Below are 17,796 nucleotides of genomic sequence, written 5' to 3' on the forward strand. Positions count from 1 at the left end.
TTCTCATCAACGCCTTGGGTGGTTCCATGAAATTCCGGAGTAAGAACTGGAGCTTTGAGGATGGATTGGACTGTAGTTAATGTCAACAGTCTGCCACATTGACTCAGGACTACTTTTCACTACTGATCATCATCACTGTACCCCGCAACATCGAATATCTGCTATAAATCGACATTCGGTGCAACCCAGATGAAGATGGGTTCCCTCTTGAGTCTAGTTCCTTTCAAGGTTTCTTCCTTATGCCATCTCGGGGAGTTTTCCTTGCCACAGTCACCACCGGCTTGCTCATCAGGGACAAACTTACTTATAAAGAACATATTCACTTTTAATTACCACATTATCTGTGTAAAGCTGTTTTGAGACAATGTTCATTGTTAAAAGTGCTATACAAATAAAAATGAATTATAATAATAATAATAATAATAATAATAATATCAGGTGGCCAAGTATCCATGCACAATGAGCTGTACATTCACAGATACCCTGCAATAGCTATTTAATTAGAGCCATGACTTCATGCCACAAAATTCTAAACTAATTTGCAGTTTTACTAATGATATGTATGTTTTGATCATCGAAACACTGGTCTCTGTATGTAGGAGGAAAGGTTTGGGCAGCAGGGTGGCATTACCGTTGCTGTTGCTGCGACTGATGTGACCTATGGTGCTGTCTGTTGCCATTTTGACCTGTGGTTGTGATTGCTACTGCGCTTGAACATGATTCTGAAAATGCCTAGTAAGATTTGTGTCAGTGTGCAAAATTGTTCCCGAGATACAGCATCCCTGCTCGCATATTACAGGAAAATTGGCCTCAGGAAGATTTGATGTGCCCTAGTGAAGCCAGATTTTATTGCAAATCTGCAAAAATACAAGTTATATCATATTTTAGTATACATTTTTGCTAAAAAAGAAAAACCTCAGTCGCACTTAATTGATTAAAGTGAAATCAGGTGTAACTCTTGGCTGGAATGACTAGCTGAAACCCAAGGAGAAGTAGGATAAAATACATAATAAGTTAAAGGAAATACCAGTATATGCCAGGTGTGACTGGAAGTCATAAAAGAAGTGCCCAGAAAACAATAAATTAGCTAGCATGGTCACCTGGAAAGCACATACAGAATCTTTTCTGTTTCCAAGCTAATACAAAAGCATCATCACAAGACACATGGTGGGCCATGTCTGCAAACATTGTTGGAAGAATCATATTTGGCAACCTCAAGGATACCAATGGTTTAAATTGCAAGTTTTCATGAAATAATAACAAGCCTACAATATATGAGCTACCAAATAGAATCCTTTCCACTAAGTGTGCTTTTTTGCATTAGCTTGCAGGTTATCCGTTCTGAAAGAATTTCATTACAATCTGAAATGCACCTTTCAATCCTACTCCAATCCCCAAAGGGTGGAGTTTCGTTGATTTTTGAAGCACAAAGATCATTATTAAATATTAAAGCTAGCATCACAGTTTGCACATTCTCTACCACTTTGGATTATTTTAACTTTGCATTGCTTTTTAGAAACCCAAAGCTAAAACCAATGGAACAATGATTTTATCAGGATACTAACAGTAATCCTTCCACATTTTTTACTCATTATATTGATGCACATTTGTCTTTTTTACTCATAAAATATGTAAAAGGTGTACAACTATGCCCTTGAAAAATCTCTACAAGAAAAAATTAGACGTACAAAAAGAACAGCGCCATAGTCATTCCATAACTGGCTATATAACTACTCTATAAACTATTATGTGGAATACAGATTGTTGTTCATTTTAATTGGGTAGGATAAGATATCTTACCTTGCAAAATAACTAGTATTGGCTTTGCTTTAGCAGGAGTTCCTGTATGTGCAGGAGTGGTTGGTGGCTTTGGGTATACAAACTACATATGGATATGAAGAATTGCAGCACAATATTAATTATTGTGCCGTAATCCAACATAAGTGATGCATACAGAGTTACACAGTTACATATGGTACAGAAAAGTCACTGCAATTGTAGTCTTAAAAAAATACAGTTCTATTTTGGCATACATTACTGTCAGGAATCCACCTGCCACGCCTCCTTCAGAGGCTGTCATTGCCTCCGCGCGCTCCCAAGCGCGCAGCGCAAATCATGCACAGCTGAAGCGCGTTACTCAATCACTCCCGGCTCCCATATAAACGGCTCACTCACCCACACTCGCTGTCCGTTATTGTATGTGTTCATGCGTGGTCGTGTGTATGCTGCACCCACTACATACCTTCTCTCTTCGACTCTTCGCTCACTCCACGGCTGCGTTTTCTTTCCCCAGCGCACCTCGGACTTCCGCCGCTTCCCCGTCGCTTCCTCCGCGCCGCGCTTCCTCGATAACGCACTGTGGATGTTATTATTGGACTGCCGTTTGCCGGATTATCCCGATCTACGCGGGTATTTTGTGTTGGCTCTGCCTTTGTTAAATAAAGTTTCTGTTTGCCGTTACTCCAGCTTCCGCCTCCGCACCACGGCTAACAGAATAACGGACCCTTAAAAAGGAATATACGGACAAAAAAAAATAAAAAAGAAAAGGACAAAAAGAAGAAAGGACATGATCGGATTAACGCCGTGGTCCCGGCGTGAGCCTCGGAGGCCGGGCTCGCTCAGCCGCGATCAAGCCACAGCCAAGCTCCGCCCCCGGGAAAACCCGGAAGCTCGCAGCCACTGCTCGGGCACGCTCGGCAGCGCCACGCCCCCTCAATGACGTCACGGGACTCCCGGCTCGCTTCTCCGGCAACAAAGCTGAATGGAGGTTTTAACAGAACATGGATCGATACGTGGAGTTGAACCCAGCCAGTTATCCCACAGAAGAAGCGAAAATCACGCTCCACATGTCTCTGCTGCCTGAGGAATCTATCTCCCTTGCCAGAGAGCTGTGGAGCACGACTGAACGCAAGGACAGCTCATGCGCCAGGTTCCTCCAGCTTCTCACCAGGGGACTCGTGATAACCACGGCTGATCTCCATCTCCTCTCCCCCGCTTCCGAGAACGCCGCTCCTCATCAGAATTTCCAGGAGGTCACAGCTCCGCTCCAGGTCTCTGAGGAGAGCTCCGTTTCACTCCAGGGTCCTAAAGAGAGCTCCGTTTCGTCCCAGGACCTCTGTGAGAGCTCCGTTCCGTCCCAGGACCTCTGTGAGAGCTCCGTTCCGTCCCAGGACCTCCGTGAGAGCTCCTCCCTGTCCCTGAGCGAGCCCGTGAGCTCCTCCCTGTCCCTGAGCGAGCCCATGAGCTCCTCTCTGTCCCTGAGCGAGCCCGTGAGCTCCTTTCTGTCCCTGAGCGACCCAGTAAGCTCCTCTCTTAGCGACACAGTGAGCTCCTCTCTGTCTCTAAACGACCCCGAGAGCTCGGTTCCGCTCCAGAGAGTCCCCGAGAACTCGGTTCCGCTCCAGAGAGTCCCCGAGAGCTCGGTTCCGCTCCAGAGAGTCCCAGAAAGCCCGGCTTCCTCCCAGGACCTCCAGGCAAACTCCTCTTCGCTCCCGGTCCCTGACAAGAGCTCCTCTTCGCTCCCGGTCCCTGACGAGAGCTCCTCTTCACTTCCGATTCCCGAGGAGATTTCGGTTCTGTCCCAGGACTGCCGGGAAAGTTCAGCTCTGTTCCAGGGTCTCAAGAAGAGCTCGGTTTTGCACCAAGGCCTCCCCGAGAACACCTCTTCATCCAATGGGATCCCGGAGCACTCACCTCAGCTCCGGGACTGCAAAAGGGAAGTCAAACCGCTGGCCCTGGCTTCATCCGCAGGCGACGACTCGCCCCACAGTCTCCCAAAAGGTGACGGCTCGCCCCACGAGCACTCAGAAGACCAAGTCACGTCACAGAGCTCCTCCCACGGTGACGTCTCACTCCCGAGCTCCTTCCACGGCGACGTCTCCAAGCACCCTGGACTAAGACGGGCTGCTTCTGAGCTCCCTGGAGGGTGAAGTCACACCGATGAACCCTGCAGAGGTCATTACTCAGTCTCTGTGCTCAGTCAGGGGCGTCGCTCCATCTCCGGTCTCCATCCAGAGGGTCTTCCAGCCAGGAAGCCCCGTTGAGCGCTCGGCCCTGCTTCAGGTAGTCACCAGGGTTGTCTCTCCACTCCAGGTCCCCGTGGGTGATGAGGTTCCATTCCAGACCTTCGTGGGCAGCGCCGATCTGTTCCAGGTCGCCGGGGTGGTCATCGCTCAGCCTCAGGTCGCCGCCAGGGACGTCATGCCTCTCCAGGTCTCCAGGGAGACCGCCTTTTAGCTCCAGACCACCGCAGAGGAGGTCGCTCAGCTGCCGGTCTCCGCTGAGGGCGTGGCTCTGTTCCCGGCCTCCGCCTTGGGTGTCGCTCCACTTCAGGTCTCCGTGGAGGGTGTCTCTCGGTCACTGCTCTCCGCCATGGACGGTTTTCGGCCTCTGGACTCTACGATGGGCACTGCTGGGTTCCAATCCTTCACCGAATGCGTCGCTCCGTCTCCGGCCTCTGCCGACGTCGTCGCTCCACACCAGGCCTCCACTGAGGGCATTGCTCTGCCTTCAGTCTCCACCGAGGGCGTCAGTCTGCTCCATTGCTCTGTGGATGGCGTCTCTCCGCCTCCTGTCTCCGCCGAGGGCGTCGCTCCGCTCCGGGTCTCCGTGGTGGACGTCTCTCCGCCTCTAGTCTGCGCCGAGGACTTCGCCCCATTCCTGGCCTCCGCTGCTGCACCTGCTACATACCTTCTCCTCCCGGACTCCTCGCTCACTCCACGGCTGCGTTTTCCTTCCCCAGCACACCTCGAGCTTCCGACTCTTCCCCGTCGCTTCCTCCGCGCCGCGCTTCCTCGATAACGCACCGTGGATTTTATTATTGGACTGCCGTTTGCCGGATTATCCCGATCCACGCGGGTATTTTGTGTTGGCTCTGCCTTTGTTGAATAAAGTTTCTGTTTGCCGTTACTCCGGCTTCCGCCTCCGCACCACGCCTAACAATTACATACATATATACCATTATTTTTATTTAAATTACACATAGCATTGTGGCTATTGTTCATTCTTTAACATAAAACAAAAGTCTAAGCATGTTAAAAGGTTTTTTACTATATATAACAAGTCATTTAATCATCTCAATTAATACATACTTATCAACTCATTAACTTGAGAATATTCTTGGCCATTAGCATTAATAGTGCCTGTGACAATGATTAATATTGACTTCCTAGTGTTCACGAGAAGGTAATTAACAGTAATTGGATCCCCAACATAATGGCAATGCCAGAAAAAAATAATGCTTTTTGTAAGCAGTAAAAGTCTGAACTGCATAATTATTCTTGAAAATTTTTTACATAATTAAAATATAATCTTTGCCCAAGACCCAACACTCCTTTAATTATCACTTTATTTTTAAATATGAAATAATACAACATGTATGTGCCTGTTTTTTGGTGGAAATTGTCCATTCTTTGTTTTGGATGAAGCTTGCATATGAGTACAAACACCGGGAGAATATGGCATCCCAATCAATTACTACATGCATGCTTCTACATCATGTAGTAATGTATAATATTTTGTACTAATAAAATATGTAAGAGCTTTTTTAATATATATTATCTAAATGGCCCTTTCCTAAAAATGTTATTTTTTTTCCATGTTCATTAAAGCTTATGGCTCAACAGTTAAGGAATTTTAGTGGCTACACTACATTCTTATCAGGGTAACACTGAATATCTATTCATTATAATGCCATCATCGTTGAGGTAAATAACTGTTTACCGGTGGTTCACTGATGTTCACAGGTCTTTATAGTTCTTGGGTGGAATCAGCAGCAGCAAGTGGTTTCTAATTTATAAGCACTTCAGAAGTAGGGCTTCAGCATGGACCAGGCAGGTCTAATTTTCTTTCGGCTTCTCCTGTCAGGGGTCGCCCCAGCGGATCATCCGCATGTTTGATTTGGCACCTTTTTTACGCTGGATGCCCTTCCTAATGCAACCCTCCCAATTTATCCGGGCTTGGGGCCGGCACTAAGGGTGGCTGGGGTTGGTTCCCTGACCAGGGATCGAACCCGGGCTGCAGCGGTGAGAGCGCCGCATCCTAACCACTAGACCACCAGGGATGGACATTGTCTCAAAGCAGGTTTACAGTGATTATTTTAAATTAAATTCATTTTTTTTGTATAGAGCTTTTAACAATAGAATTGTCTGAAAGCAGCTTTTCACAGATAATGTGGGAAGACAAAAATTAGATGTTCTTTATAAGTGTAAGTTTCCCCCTAATGAGCAAACAGGTGGCGACTGTATCAATTAAACATCACTGAGATGACATAAGGAAGAAACGTTGAGCGGAACCAGACTCAAGAGGGAACCCATCCTCATCTGGGTCCCACTGAATGTCTATTCATTACAGTTAAACAATGTTGAGGTGTGCAGTGATGTTAAAATGCAACCTGTAGTCCTGAGTCCGTGTAGCAGACTGTTGGGATTAAGTACAGTCCAAATCCATCCTCAAAGATTCTGTCTTACTCCGTAATTTCAAGGATCCCCAGGCCGTAGATGAGAAATCCTCAGAGTGGCCTCCAATCAAAGAGAACACCATCCAGAGGCATGCCTGGACAAAGCAGGATCCTGCAGAGAGGAGAGGATCACTGGTACCTCAGGAGCATGTATATAGAGAGAAATAAAGAGAAGGAGAGAGAGAGAGAGAGAGAGAGAGAGAGAGAGAGAGAGAGAGAGAGAGAGAGAGAGAGAGAAAGAGAGAGAGTGTGTGTGTGTGTGAAAGAGAGAGAGAGAGAGAGAGAGAGAGAGAGAGAGAGAGAGAGAGAGAGAGAGAGAGAGAGAGAAAAGAGGGAGGGCAGGGAGAGAAATATATGTATTATTATGTATTATTATTTTTAAAGCGAGTATAAAGTTGTTTAAGACAGTGTTTAACAGTGTGTAAGTTTTGTCCCTATACAGTAAGTTTGTTTCTTTTAATTGTACATTTACCCCTATTGAGCAAGCCAATGACGACTGTGGCAAGGAAAACTCACTAGGAACCAGAAAGAAGCCTTGAGAGGAATCAGACTCAAAAGGGAACCCATCATCATCTGGGTGGCACCGAATGTCCATTCATTTCAGTTCATCCCAAAGGTGTTCAGTGAGGTTGAGGTTGGGGTCTGTGCACGACACAAGTTTTTTTCATATCAACTTAAGCAAAATATGTCTTTATGAGTTCTTGTTTTATATTGGCACAATGTCATGCTAGAACAGGTTTGGGCACTTTAATTTCTGTAGAGGAAATTTTCAACAGCCACATATAAAAGGCAACAGTTTACAAAAAGCTAATTTATAGGATTATGGTCAGATGTTCACAACTGTTTGGCCATAAGGTGTATGTCAGGCACAGTGACATATTTTTCCCTCTTATGTAATAAAAGCAATTGAATACAATAAACAGGACAGTTGTGATATTGGCATTTTTGTAATATTCATATTTAAAGGGAACATAATGGAATAGACCGCAGGTTAACTGTATACACTTTTAGTTGGTAAAAGTAGTTTCTGCACTCTGGCAAAAACAATATTCAATATTCGATAGTCTTCAAAAATATTATAATTAACTAATAAATTTGCAGTAGCAATGCTGTCTGTAGTGTCTTTTTCAAAATCTTAAAAAAAACAGTTATTGAGCTTTTCCCAATAGCATTTTTAAACATATCCATCATTTTACAGCTTTTAAACGTTTGCAGTTCATGCACAGCGCATTCACTCAAGAATAGTTTGTATAAATAAATAAATTATGTGGAAATGTGCATACACTGTACGCACTTTTTTTTAATTGCGCATCACCTTGTATTTTGCACTGCACATCCTTGCATATTTTTATGTAGACAATGACAGAAGACAGCATTTAAAAATGTGTCCTCTTGCTCTTGGATTTCTACAATCCAAAAATTCTCAAGATAGAGAGTTAGCCCAAGACATCAGTAAGTGACCAATGTGAAAGTGAGTCTCATAATCAGTTGACACTGTGTGTGGATGCTCTACTAAAATGCCCACTCTGTTGCCATGGCATTCAATGGGAGCAAAGAATTTCTTAAAACATCAACTAGTGTGCATGTTTAGGTGTGGGTGTGTGGATGTGTCTAACTGTCTTTCTGTCAATCTGTATTATCTGTTTTATCTCATTATTATAGATGAAGCATATAGCTATACTGTATCATATACCATGTCAATAAATGTTTAATGTAATAGCTTTTAAATGAAGAAGATGTGATTTGATTTTATGGAAGAAATATAAATGCAAGTTGGATTTCTATAGGAGCTTTACTTAGGTCATGGTGTCATTATATAGACATTTATTTCAAGAGAGAGAGAGGTCTTCCAAAAGCTTGTTTGTCTCTGTTGGACTCTCACTGCTCTGTGGGATCTACTCAAAAGGTCGTTCTCCCAGCAAATTGTCTAATTAGAAGAAAAGCTGAGCAGAACCAGAGAATGACCTAAAGCTTAATGCTGTGCAGATACCATCTGGAACACTGAATTAAGTGGTTTAAAAGAGTAGGCTAAAGCCTGTATCATGCATGCACTTTTTACACAGAAATATTGTGGTAGCGAACCCAGAAATATTTAAGTGTAAATGTCAAGAGTAATATATATAATTATTCATAGGTCTGATGAATCAGTCCACCTACAGTGTATTTATCTTGCAACGTTGTGCCATTTTGATATGGTAAGCATAAAGCAGGACAATCCAAACTTAATAAAATTGTCTTTATGCAATAGAGAAAATATATTGGATCAAGTTAATGATGTGAGGTACTGCACAGTAATTTGCCTTTTTTAGACAAAGTATCGTGTATACTGTAGTATATAGTATATGATGCAATGTAAAAGCAACTTATGGTGTATATTGTCGTGTATAGTATATGATGCAGTATATGAAGTAGAATATGTGAGATGTAGTATACTTCCTGCTTTAATACATCAAATAAATTTGCAAAATAGAAAAACTTCTGTACGTTTACATTTGTGTTAGTGCAGTGAAGGCAGTGAAAATGTGCAGTTCACATTGAGAAACAATGGAATAGGAAAACAATGTTCCAAGACAAGAAAACATGGAAACATTGAACAATGAAAGGGCTCAGTGGCATTGAGTAGCTTCAACTTAGCTTGAACAATCCATAAAGGTCAGATTTATCTACCAACAGACTAGTTGTGGATGTTTCCCGGCCAGCAGAATGACTGAAGGTGGAGTGTGATTACTATGACATTAAGCACACGTTTTTTTTTCTGGTTTTTTTTTTTTCCCATGGTGTTTTATTTAGTTGCATGAAATGATATGAATCTTCATAGCCATAATGTTTCTCTCTCTCTCTCTGGTTCACCAGTCCCTTCTGGCAAATAAAACACGTCTCTGGAGTAAATTGGTAATCCTTTTTTCTTTTTTTTTTTTTCGATAAACTAATAACTGAGTAGCATATTGTTCTGTGGCCTGAAAAGACACAAACATACTAATGGTACTATAACTTATCTCTGAAAACAGTCTAAATATGGTATGGTGCTGTCACTTGCTATTCTTGTATATTTGCTGTTAAACATTAGGCAGAGTAAAGTAAACTAAATTGTGTCTATATTTCTTCTTATGACATGTACACAGTAGTTGTTGTTTTTTTTTTCATTTAGGAGGTAAGTTATTGTCTTTTATAGTAGCATTTAAGGATTCTTTATGCTATATTCAGCTTTGCTCTGCATGCAAGACATGTATTTTTCTTCTGTTAATCACTAACTCATTATGAGAATCTGTAAGCTCATTTTTGTGAAAGTATTTTACTTTAGACTGTGATTCAGAATGAGATGCAGTTTAAAAAAAATGTTTTAATATTGTTATCGTGTTTCAAAGCTGGTAACTGTCTAAAGACATGAATGAGCTGACTTGTGGGTGGATGAGAAATCAGAAAATAAGTATTTGGGACAAAAAGAAAGAAATGATGATGTTGATCCACCATGCTTACTTTACTAATATTTTCAATTTAAGCCACTTTTAAGGAAACCCACAAATTCTACCATTTCACAGCTTCAGTATATTACAGTCACAATCTTTTTTATTGTGTTTTTTATATTTTTTGTTTTGTTCTTGGTAGTGAACACATACAGTGTCTATAAAAAAAAATTAGAAGCACCTAGTTTTGAGAGACACATACATGTTTCTTTTGTTTATATGCAACAAACTAGGTAAATTAATTGTACGAAGATTTACTTCGAACAAACAAATATATAGATGTGGGAAGAAATCTCCAAAAAGCAAAGACATTTACTTTAATAACTGAAATGCATTGCTATGCCTCTTGTAAAAACTGCCTCTTGCAAAAATAAGTGCTCTTTGCTATTTGGAGATTTCATCCTGACCTTGTGATTCATTTCATCCCAGAGCAGTTCAGCAGGATTCAGGTGCTATGACATGGCAGCCGATTCCATGATAGATAGCACACTGTTAAAAAAAAAAAAGTTTTTTTACAGTTGAATGTCTGTATTTTTTAATAGAAATTTACCTTTTTTTCAATTTACAACAAAATGCCTGTTGTTTTACATATATTTTCTGTATTTTAATGTTCCGTCATTAAATGTATCAAAAATTCATTGTATTTTGATATTATAGAAATTTTCTGTTTTTTAAAAGAAATTAGCTGTATTTTCACAGAGTAATTTGTATTTTTACATAGAATGATTTTTAAGTCAGTGTTTTTATTACCATTGAAGACAGTTCATCATATGAAGGTTAAAGCGAAGTTATTAATGTCAAATAATAGTTTTTTTACATACAGTAAAATTATGCATTGTTTCTTTTACTACTCTTTTAAGCTTGTCTTGCAAATAAATGCTCCTATTAACAATTATTTGGCATTATATTATTTTCCCATAGGTCCTAACTACATATATCATTCATAAAGACATAATATGTTTTCAGCTGACCTAACTGGTGTTATTGTTGACGCATAAATAAATTGCACTGGCCCGATCCTGCAGATTTGCCCTGTACAAAATTATGAAGATCTCACTCTTTCTTTTCGGCCATGCTACAGAACTCCCTGTCCAAGCTCTTGTTCTCTCCAAACTGGACTGTTGTATTGCTCTCTTAGCAGACTTTTCAGCATCTCCTACCAAGCCTCTGCAGCTAATCCAGCCTATGGCACTGAGACTGATCTTCAACAAGCTGAAAAGTGCACGTCACTTTTTTTTTTTTTTTATATATATATATAAATATATATAAACTGCTGTGTCTACTGTGTTAGACTAACTTGTATTTGGTATGTTGCTTTGGATAAAATGTCATTGTAAATGTATAAAAGGTATACAGCATTTGCCATTTAATGTAGGTATTTTTGCATGCTCTAACTTATTTTCTATAATTGGATTGTTCATTTAACTTACATATACCTTACCGTGCTTCTGTTCAATTAATAATACCGTGAATGTGCAGGTTCCTTTTATAAGTACAGAATATACAACGTTAAGAGAAAGGTTGTTCGCTCTGCACCAGGCTGTTAACCATTGCAACTCCTCTCTGTATGCTGACTAATTGTTTTTGCTGATGAGATCCACCAAGGTCATGTCATTGGCGAACTTGATGATGTGATTCCAGCTTATTTAAAGAGCAAACAGTCAGCTGGAGTGCACTGTAAAAAAAACAACATCTGTAAAAAAAAACGGTAAAAAGACTGGCAGCACGGCTTCCAGAGATAATCCATTAAATTACAGAAATAACCATTTTACTAAATTATTAAAAAATGTTAAACAAAAATGGTAAACTGTAATATGTCTGGAAAATGAACTATTAAAATGTATCTACGATGTAATCTAATATGAATTAAGTATATTTTTATACAACATTTCCTGATTATTGTAATTAATGATATCTGTAAATCTGTAAATGCCTTTTAATTTACAGAGATTAAATATACAAACCTTTTTCAAATATGTGCTTTCTGGATTTATTTCATCGTTATTATAAATTAATGTAAATGGACAGATCAGATTTATAAAATAACAAATTAAAACTTTAAATTTATAGTGATTAACCTGACAGGTGGTTGTTTTTCTATGTTATTTGACAGAATTTATCTGTTTTCTATAGTTTAAAAATTATTTATCAACAGTAATATTCTGTAATTTAAGTGTTTTTGACTATAAAGTCTATTCTGTATTTTTACAGTTTTTTGCTAATAATTTAGTAAAATGGTTATTTCTGTAATTTAACGGATTATCTCTGGAAGCCGTGCTGCCAGTCTTTTTACCGTTTTTTTTTTACAGATGTTTTTTTTACAGTGCACTCCAGCTGACTGTTTGCTCTTTAAATAAGCTGGAATCACATCATCAAGTTCGCCAATGACATGACCTTGGTGGATCTCATCAGCAAAAACAATTAGTCAGCATACAGAGAGAAGTTGCAATGGTTAACAGCCTGGTGCAGAGCGAACAACCTTTCTCTTAACGTTGACAAAACGAAAGAGATGGTTGTTGACTTCAGGAAAACACAGAGTGACCATTCTCCACTGATCATCGATTAATCCTCCGTGGAGATTCCTTGGTGTTCATTTGGCAGATAACCTCATCTGGTCACTCAACACCAGCTCCATCACCAAGAAAGCCCATCAGCGTCTCTACTTCCTGAGAAGGCTGAGGAAAGCCCATCTCCCTCCCCCCATCCTGACCACGTTCTACAGAGGGACCATTGAGAGCATCTTGAGCAGCTGCATCACTGCCTGGTTTGGGAACTGCACCGTCTCGGCTCGCAAGACCCTACAGAGGATAGTGAGGACAGCTGAAAAGATCATTGGAGTCTCTCTCCCCTCTATCATTGTCAGGCTGATAAACAGGACGCGGAAGCGGAAATAACTCAATCATAGTTTATTCAGTCAGTTCAACAAAGAAACACTCACAGTTGCCGTGGCGAGAAAACAACCAAAGAATATCCGCTCGAGACGAGTAATCCAAAACGAAAGTAAAGCTGCAACGGCAAAGAATAATCCGCACTAAGACACAGAGTCTGGAAACAGAACCAGCGGGCAGGCTGGCGGTCGCGGGAACATGAGATGACCAGCATGACAATTCAAGAACCGACAGCCTGTGACTCCAGAACATGAGTTTATATAGTCTAAACCTAGATGAGCCACAGCTGTCGGTCGTCAAGGCAGGCACGGGATAACGAGGCAGCGTGACTGCTACTGAGGGGGGCGTGGCTCTGGAAAGCTTTGCCATCGTCAGAGGGACCTGGAGGACCAACGTTGTTATTAGAGGGACCTGGAGGCCCGACGTCGCCCTGCGGGGAACCTGGGGGCCAGACGTCGCCCTGCGTGGAACCTGGAGGCCCGACGTCGCCGTGCGTGGAACCTGGAGGAACCTGGAGGCCCGACTTCGCCCTGCAGGGAGCCTGGAGGCTCGACTTCGCCCTGCGGGGAACCTGGGGGCGAGCCGTCGCCCTGAGGGGAACCTGGGGGCGAGGCGTCACCCTGAGGGGAACCTGGGGGTGAGCCGTCGCCCTGAGAGGGGCTTGTGGGCGCCCTGAGCTTTGCCATCGTCAGAGGGACCTGGAGGACCGACGTTGTTATCAGAGGGACCTGGAGGCCCGACGTCGCCCTGCGGGGAACCTAGGGGCCCCGACGTCGCCCTGCGTGGAACCTGGAGGAACCTGGAGGCCCGACTTCGCCCTGCGGGGAGCCTGGAGGCCCAACTTCGCCCTGCGGGGAGCCTGGAGGCCCAACTTCGCCCTGCGGGGAGCCTGGAGGCCCAACTTCGCCCTGCGGGGAGCCTGGAGGAACCTGGGGGCGAGCCGTCGCCCTGTGGGGAACCTGGGGGCGAGCTGTCGCCCTGAGGGGAACCTGGGGCCGTGTGTCTGTGAAAGCCCTGGAACTGAGCCTGGCGTTCTTGGATGCACAGGGATGGAACTGAGAACCTGGAAGAATCCTGGAACGGAGCTGCACGCTCTGAAGCACCTTGGACCGCTGCAAAGCACCGTGGAGAATCCGGAACCAGAGCCGCACACTCCGAAGAATCCTGGGTTTGAGTCACGTGCTCTGCAGAACCTTGGAACAAAGCATTGTCCTCACCGAGGGGACTGTCGTGGAGATCCGCCACCTCTATCCCACACATCCTCAGAAGAAGCTCGCATAATTCGGCGAGTGAGCCAAAATTGCCCCCTTTGGCGCTCCATAATATGCTGGTTTTAGAGAGAGCGTCACCAGACAGGAGGGAAACGCAGAAGGCGATCTTGGCTCGTTCGGAGGGAAACTGGGAAAAATTTCTCCACATACTCGCCAATGCTCTTTAGGAATCCGCCTAGTTCACTGCTCTCTCCGGAAAAACGAGCCGGAAATCCCTTTGCGCTCGCGGAGGGGCGAGGCGCAGCCGCGCTTGCATGAGTCGGCGTCAGTGGCTTTGAACCGCGAGGAGCGGCATGGAACTTCCGGGAGAAATCCGAAGCCGGGACATCCATCGCGGCCGAAATCGCGTGAGGGCGATTCCGCTTTCGGTTCAGGTCGGTTCTTCTGTCAGGCTGATGGAACAGAGTCTGGAAACAGAACCAGCGGGCAGGCTGGCGGTCGTGGGAACATGAGATGACCAGCATGACAATTCAAGAACCGACAGCCTGTGACTCCAGAACATGAGTTTATATAGTCTAAACCTAGATGAGCCACAGCTGTTGGTCGTCAAGGCAGGCACGGGATAACGAGGCAGCGTGACTGCTACTGAGGGGGCGTGGCAGGGTGAATCCCTGACAGCTGCTGCAGGAGGCATGGCAGGGGGATCCCTGACAGCAGCCGAGGGAGGCGGGGCAGGGGGATCCCTGACAATCATGGACATTTACACTACACGCTGCAAAGTCAACAGCATTGTGGACGACCCCACACACCTGACACATACACTTTTTACCCTCCTGCCATCAGGGAAGCAGTTCCGAAGCATTTGCACAACATTTTGTTTACATTTCTTGTTACTTACAATGTTCACTTTACGTCTTTTACACACCACAGTGTGCAATTTAGTATTTTGTGTATTTGTCTTACACTGTCTTGTGTTGTCTTGCACACTGCATCACGAGGGGAAGAAACCGCCGAAGGGCATGCTTCTGAAGACTGCGAGCGAGTGCTGGCCCGAGCAGGTGAGGTTGGAGATAGGGACAAGCCCGAAGGCAGAGACATACAAGCACAATCATCGCAGTTCTCTCCCTCAAGAACTGATTTAGCGTGCTCTGCTCCCAAGCAAGTCACACACAAGAACGCACAGCTGGTGTGTTTGACTTCTTATTTGCTTTCATTTATTTATTATTTAATTAAAATATGGAATTGTAGCAATGTTGGCTCAGTATTTAAGTGCTGCTTGTAGCTGCTTAATATTCATGTAGATGATGCAAATTTTGCTCTAGGACTATAATTTGTGGACTTATTAAACTCTTTCGGGGTTGAACAAAACATCACCAGACCAACTCATTGTTTTAATCACACACTAGATTTCATAATATCCCACGGAGCAGACGTCACTGATAAAGATATTTTATCTCAGAGTGACGACATCACAGACCATTACCTCATATTGTACACACTACCGGTAGAGTGTATTAGCCGTGTTTCACGTTATCAACTTGGTAGGACTATTGTTCCGACCACTAAGGACAGATTCAGAAATACCCTGCCTGATTTATCTCAATTTCTCACTAAACCACTAAATGCTAACAATCTTTATGAAATGGCTAACAACAAAGACATTATCCTCACTAGCACATTAGACACCGTAGCCCCCTTCTGAATAAAAAAGTTACAAAATTATGTGTCTGAAAAATGCATTACATTACAGTTTAGTGAGAACTTCATCAATTGAATCTCTGAAAAAGCATTCGAAAAACAATTGTGGAGGTCAAACCTCTGACAGCATCTCCTGATCCAATCTCACCTAAAACTCCACAACTACACTGCTTTACACGTATAGGACAGGAAGAGCTGTATGAGGTTTTTACCAAAGCGAAATCAACAACATGTCTGTTGAATCCGATTCCAACTAAACTACTAAATGAAATGTTACATACAGCTGGTGAGCCTCTTCTAAATATTATTAACTCCTCACTATCTTTAGGTCACGTCCCTAAACCCTTTAAGTTAGCAGTTATTAAGCCCCTCATTAAGAAACCTAATTTGGATCCAAATACACTATCAAATTACAGACCCAATTCTTCCATTTTTGTTAAGATTTTACAAAAGATTGTGTCTGTCCAGTTATGTTCCTACTTACAAGAGAACAATATCTTTGAAGAGTTTCAGTCAGGTTTTAGGCCCCATCATAGCATAGAATCTGCTCTAGATCCTTGAGATCTCAAAACTCCGGACTCCTAGTAGTTCCTAGAATAGTAAAATCTATTAATCCACCATAGAGCATTCTCACATTTAGCTCCTAAACTTTGGAATAGTCTTGCTGACAGTGTTCGGGGCTCAGACACACTCTCCCAGTTTAAGTGCAGATTAAAGACGTATCTTTTTAGCAAGACCTAAACATAACACACATCACATACCATAACCTTGTGCTCCAGTACATCTGATCACATGCACATTATCAACTTGTGCTTGTTAATATGATGAACAGCAGCTATGCTAATTTGGATCCTACTTCATGTGGAGTTTTGACATTGGACCTCTTTGAGTGTTTAAAGGCTCTGGCATGGAGAAGCTGGTGTTGGATCATTTTGTATCGCAAATGTTGAGCTATTTTATGAGTTGCTCAGTAGCTCCTGGTTCCATAATTTTAAATGACTGTATAAGACTGTAGAAAGGACATTACTCATAATCTTACATTCCAGTGCTCATGTTAGTTTTCACTTTCCAGTGTTCTGTATTGTTTAAAGACTATAATTACACTCTTGATATCAACTAAATGAGGATGGGTTCCCCTTTTATGTCTGGTTCCTCTCAAGGTTTCTCCCTCATAATATCTAAGGGAGTTTTTCCTTGCCACAGTTGCCATGGCTGCTCATCAGGGATAAATACACATTGTTCACCTTAACTGTTAAATTCTGTAAAGCTGCTTTGAGACAATGTCTGTCGTGAAAAGTGCTATAGAAATAAACTTGAGTTGACTTGACTTGAATCTTACATATTTATCTGCACTTGTCAATTTGAACAATTGCTACTATTTGCCTTTCTGCTAGATGCTAAACTGCATTTCGTTGCTGTGTAGCTGTATTATACAATGACAATAAAGATCTATCTATCTATCTATCTATCTATCTATCTATCTATCTATCTATCTATCTATCTATCTATCTATCTATCTATCTATCTATCTATCTATCTATCTATCTATCTATCTATCTATCTATCTGTCTGTCTGTCTGTCTGTCTGTCTGTCTGTCTGTTTGGCACCGAATGTCCATTTATTATGGTTCCATCATTGCTGAGGTACTGATCAGTAATCAACAATCTGTGGTTTAAGTTAATTAATTAATTTTAGATTTCGCCTGGATGCATGACCTTTACTTATACATAAAAAACGCCTGCAATGTATACAATAAAAGTCATTAAATGGAAAAATCATATGACCTAAAGTTAGCCACGAAAAGTGAAAACTAGTAATATGCATATTTATATGCAGTGAAATTAAGTGGTGTGTATTGAATGATTTCAGATGTACAATTTCACCATACACATCACACAAAACTAGTGAGGATAGCAAATTTTGATGAACCAGCACTAGTGTTTTAGTTTGCTTTCAGTTTTCCCTTACAGAAAAAGTACTCATTTTGCATGAGATAAATAAAATGTGATTCAAATTTGATTTTTTTTTTTATATTTGAAATGTTGTAACATTATTATTTGTAATTTTCCAAATGCAT

At 42.3% G+C, this 17,796-nt stretch overlaps 1 long non-coding RNA gene across 1 annotated transcript in view; it reads right to left on the reverse strand.

Annotated features, from left to right (window-relative positions):
• Nucleotides 1-12,484, reverse strand: part of LOC310739805 — a 77,742-nt gene extending 65,258 nt beyond the window's left edge. Inside the window, exon 1 of the long non-coding RNA XR_014537503.1 lies at nucleotides 12,424-12,484. This is a non-coding gene — a long non-coding RNA (uncharacterized lncRNA). The remainder of the gene's footprint in view (nucleotides 1-12,423) is intronic.
• Between the last annotated feature and the right edge of the window lie 5,312 nt (nucleotides 12,485-17,796).

Source organism: Silurus aristotelis (assembly GCF_946808225.1).
Source record: "Silurus aristotelis genome assembly, chromosome: 17".
Classification (NCBI taxonomy): domain Eukaryota; kingdom Metazoa; phylum Chordata; class Actinopteri; order Siluriformes; family Siluridae; genus Silurus; species Silurus aristotelis.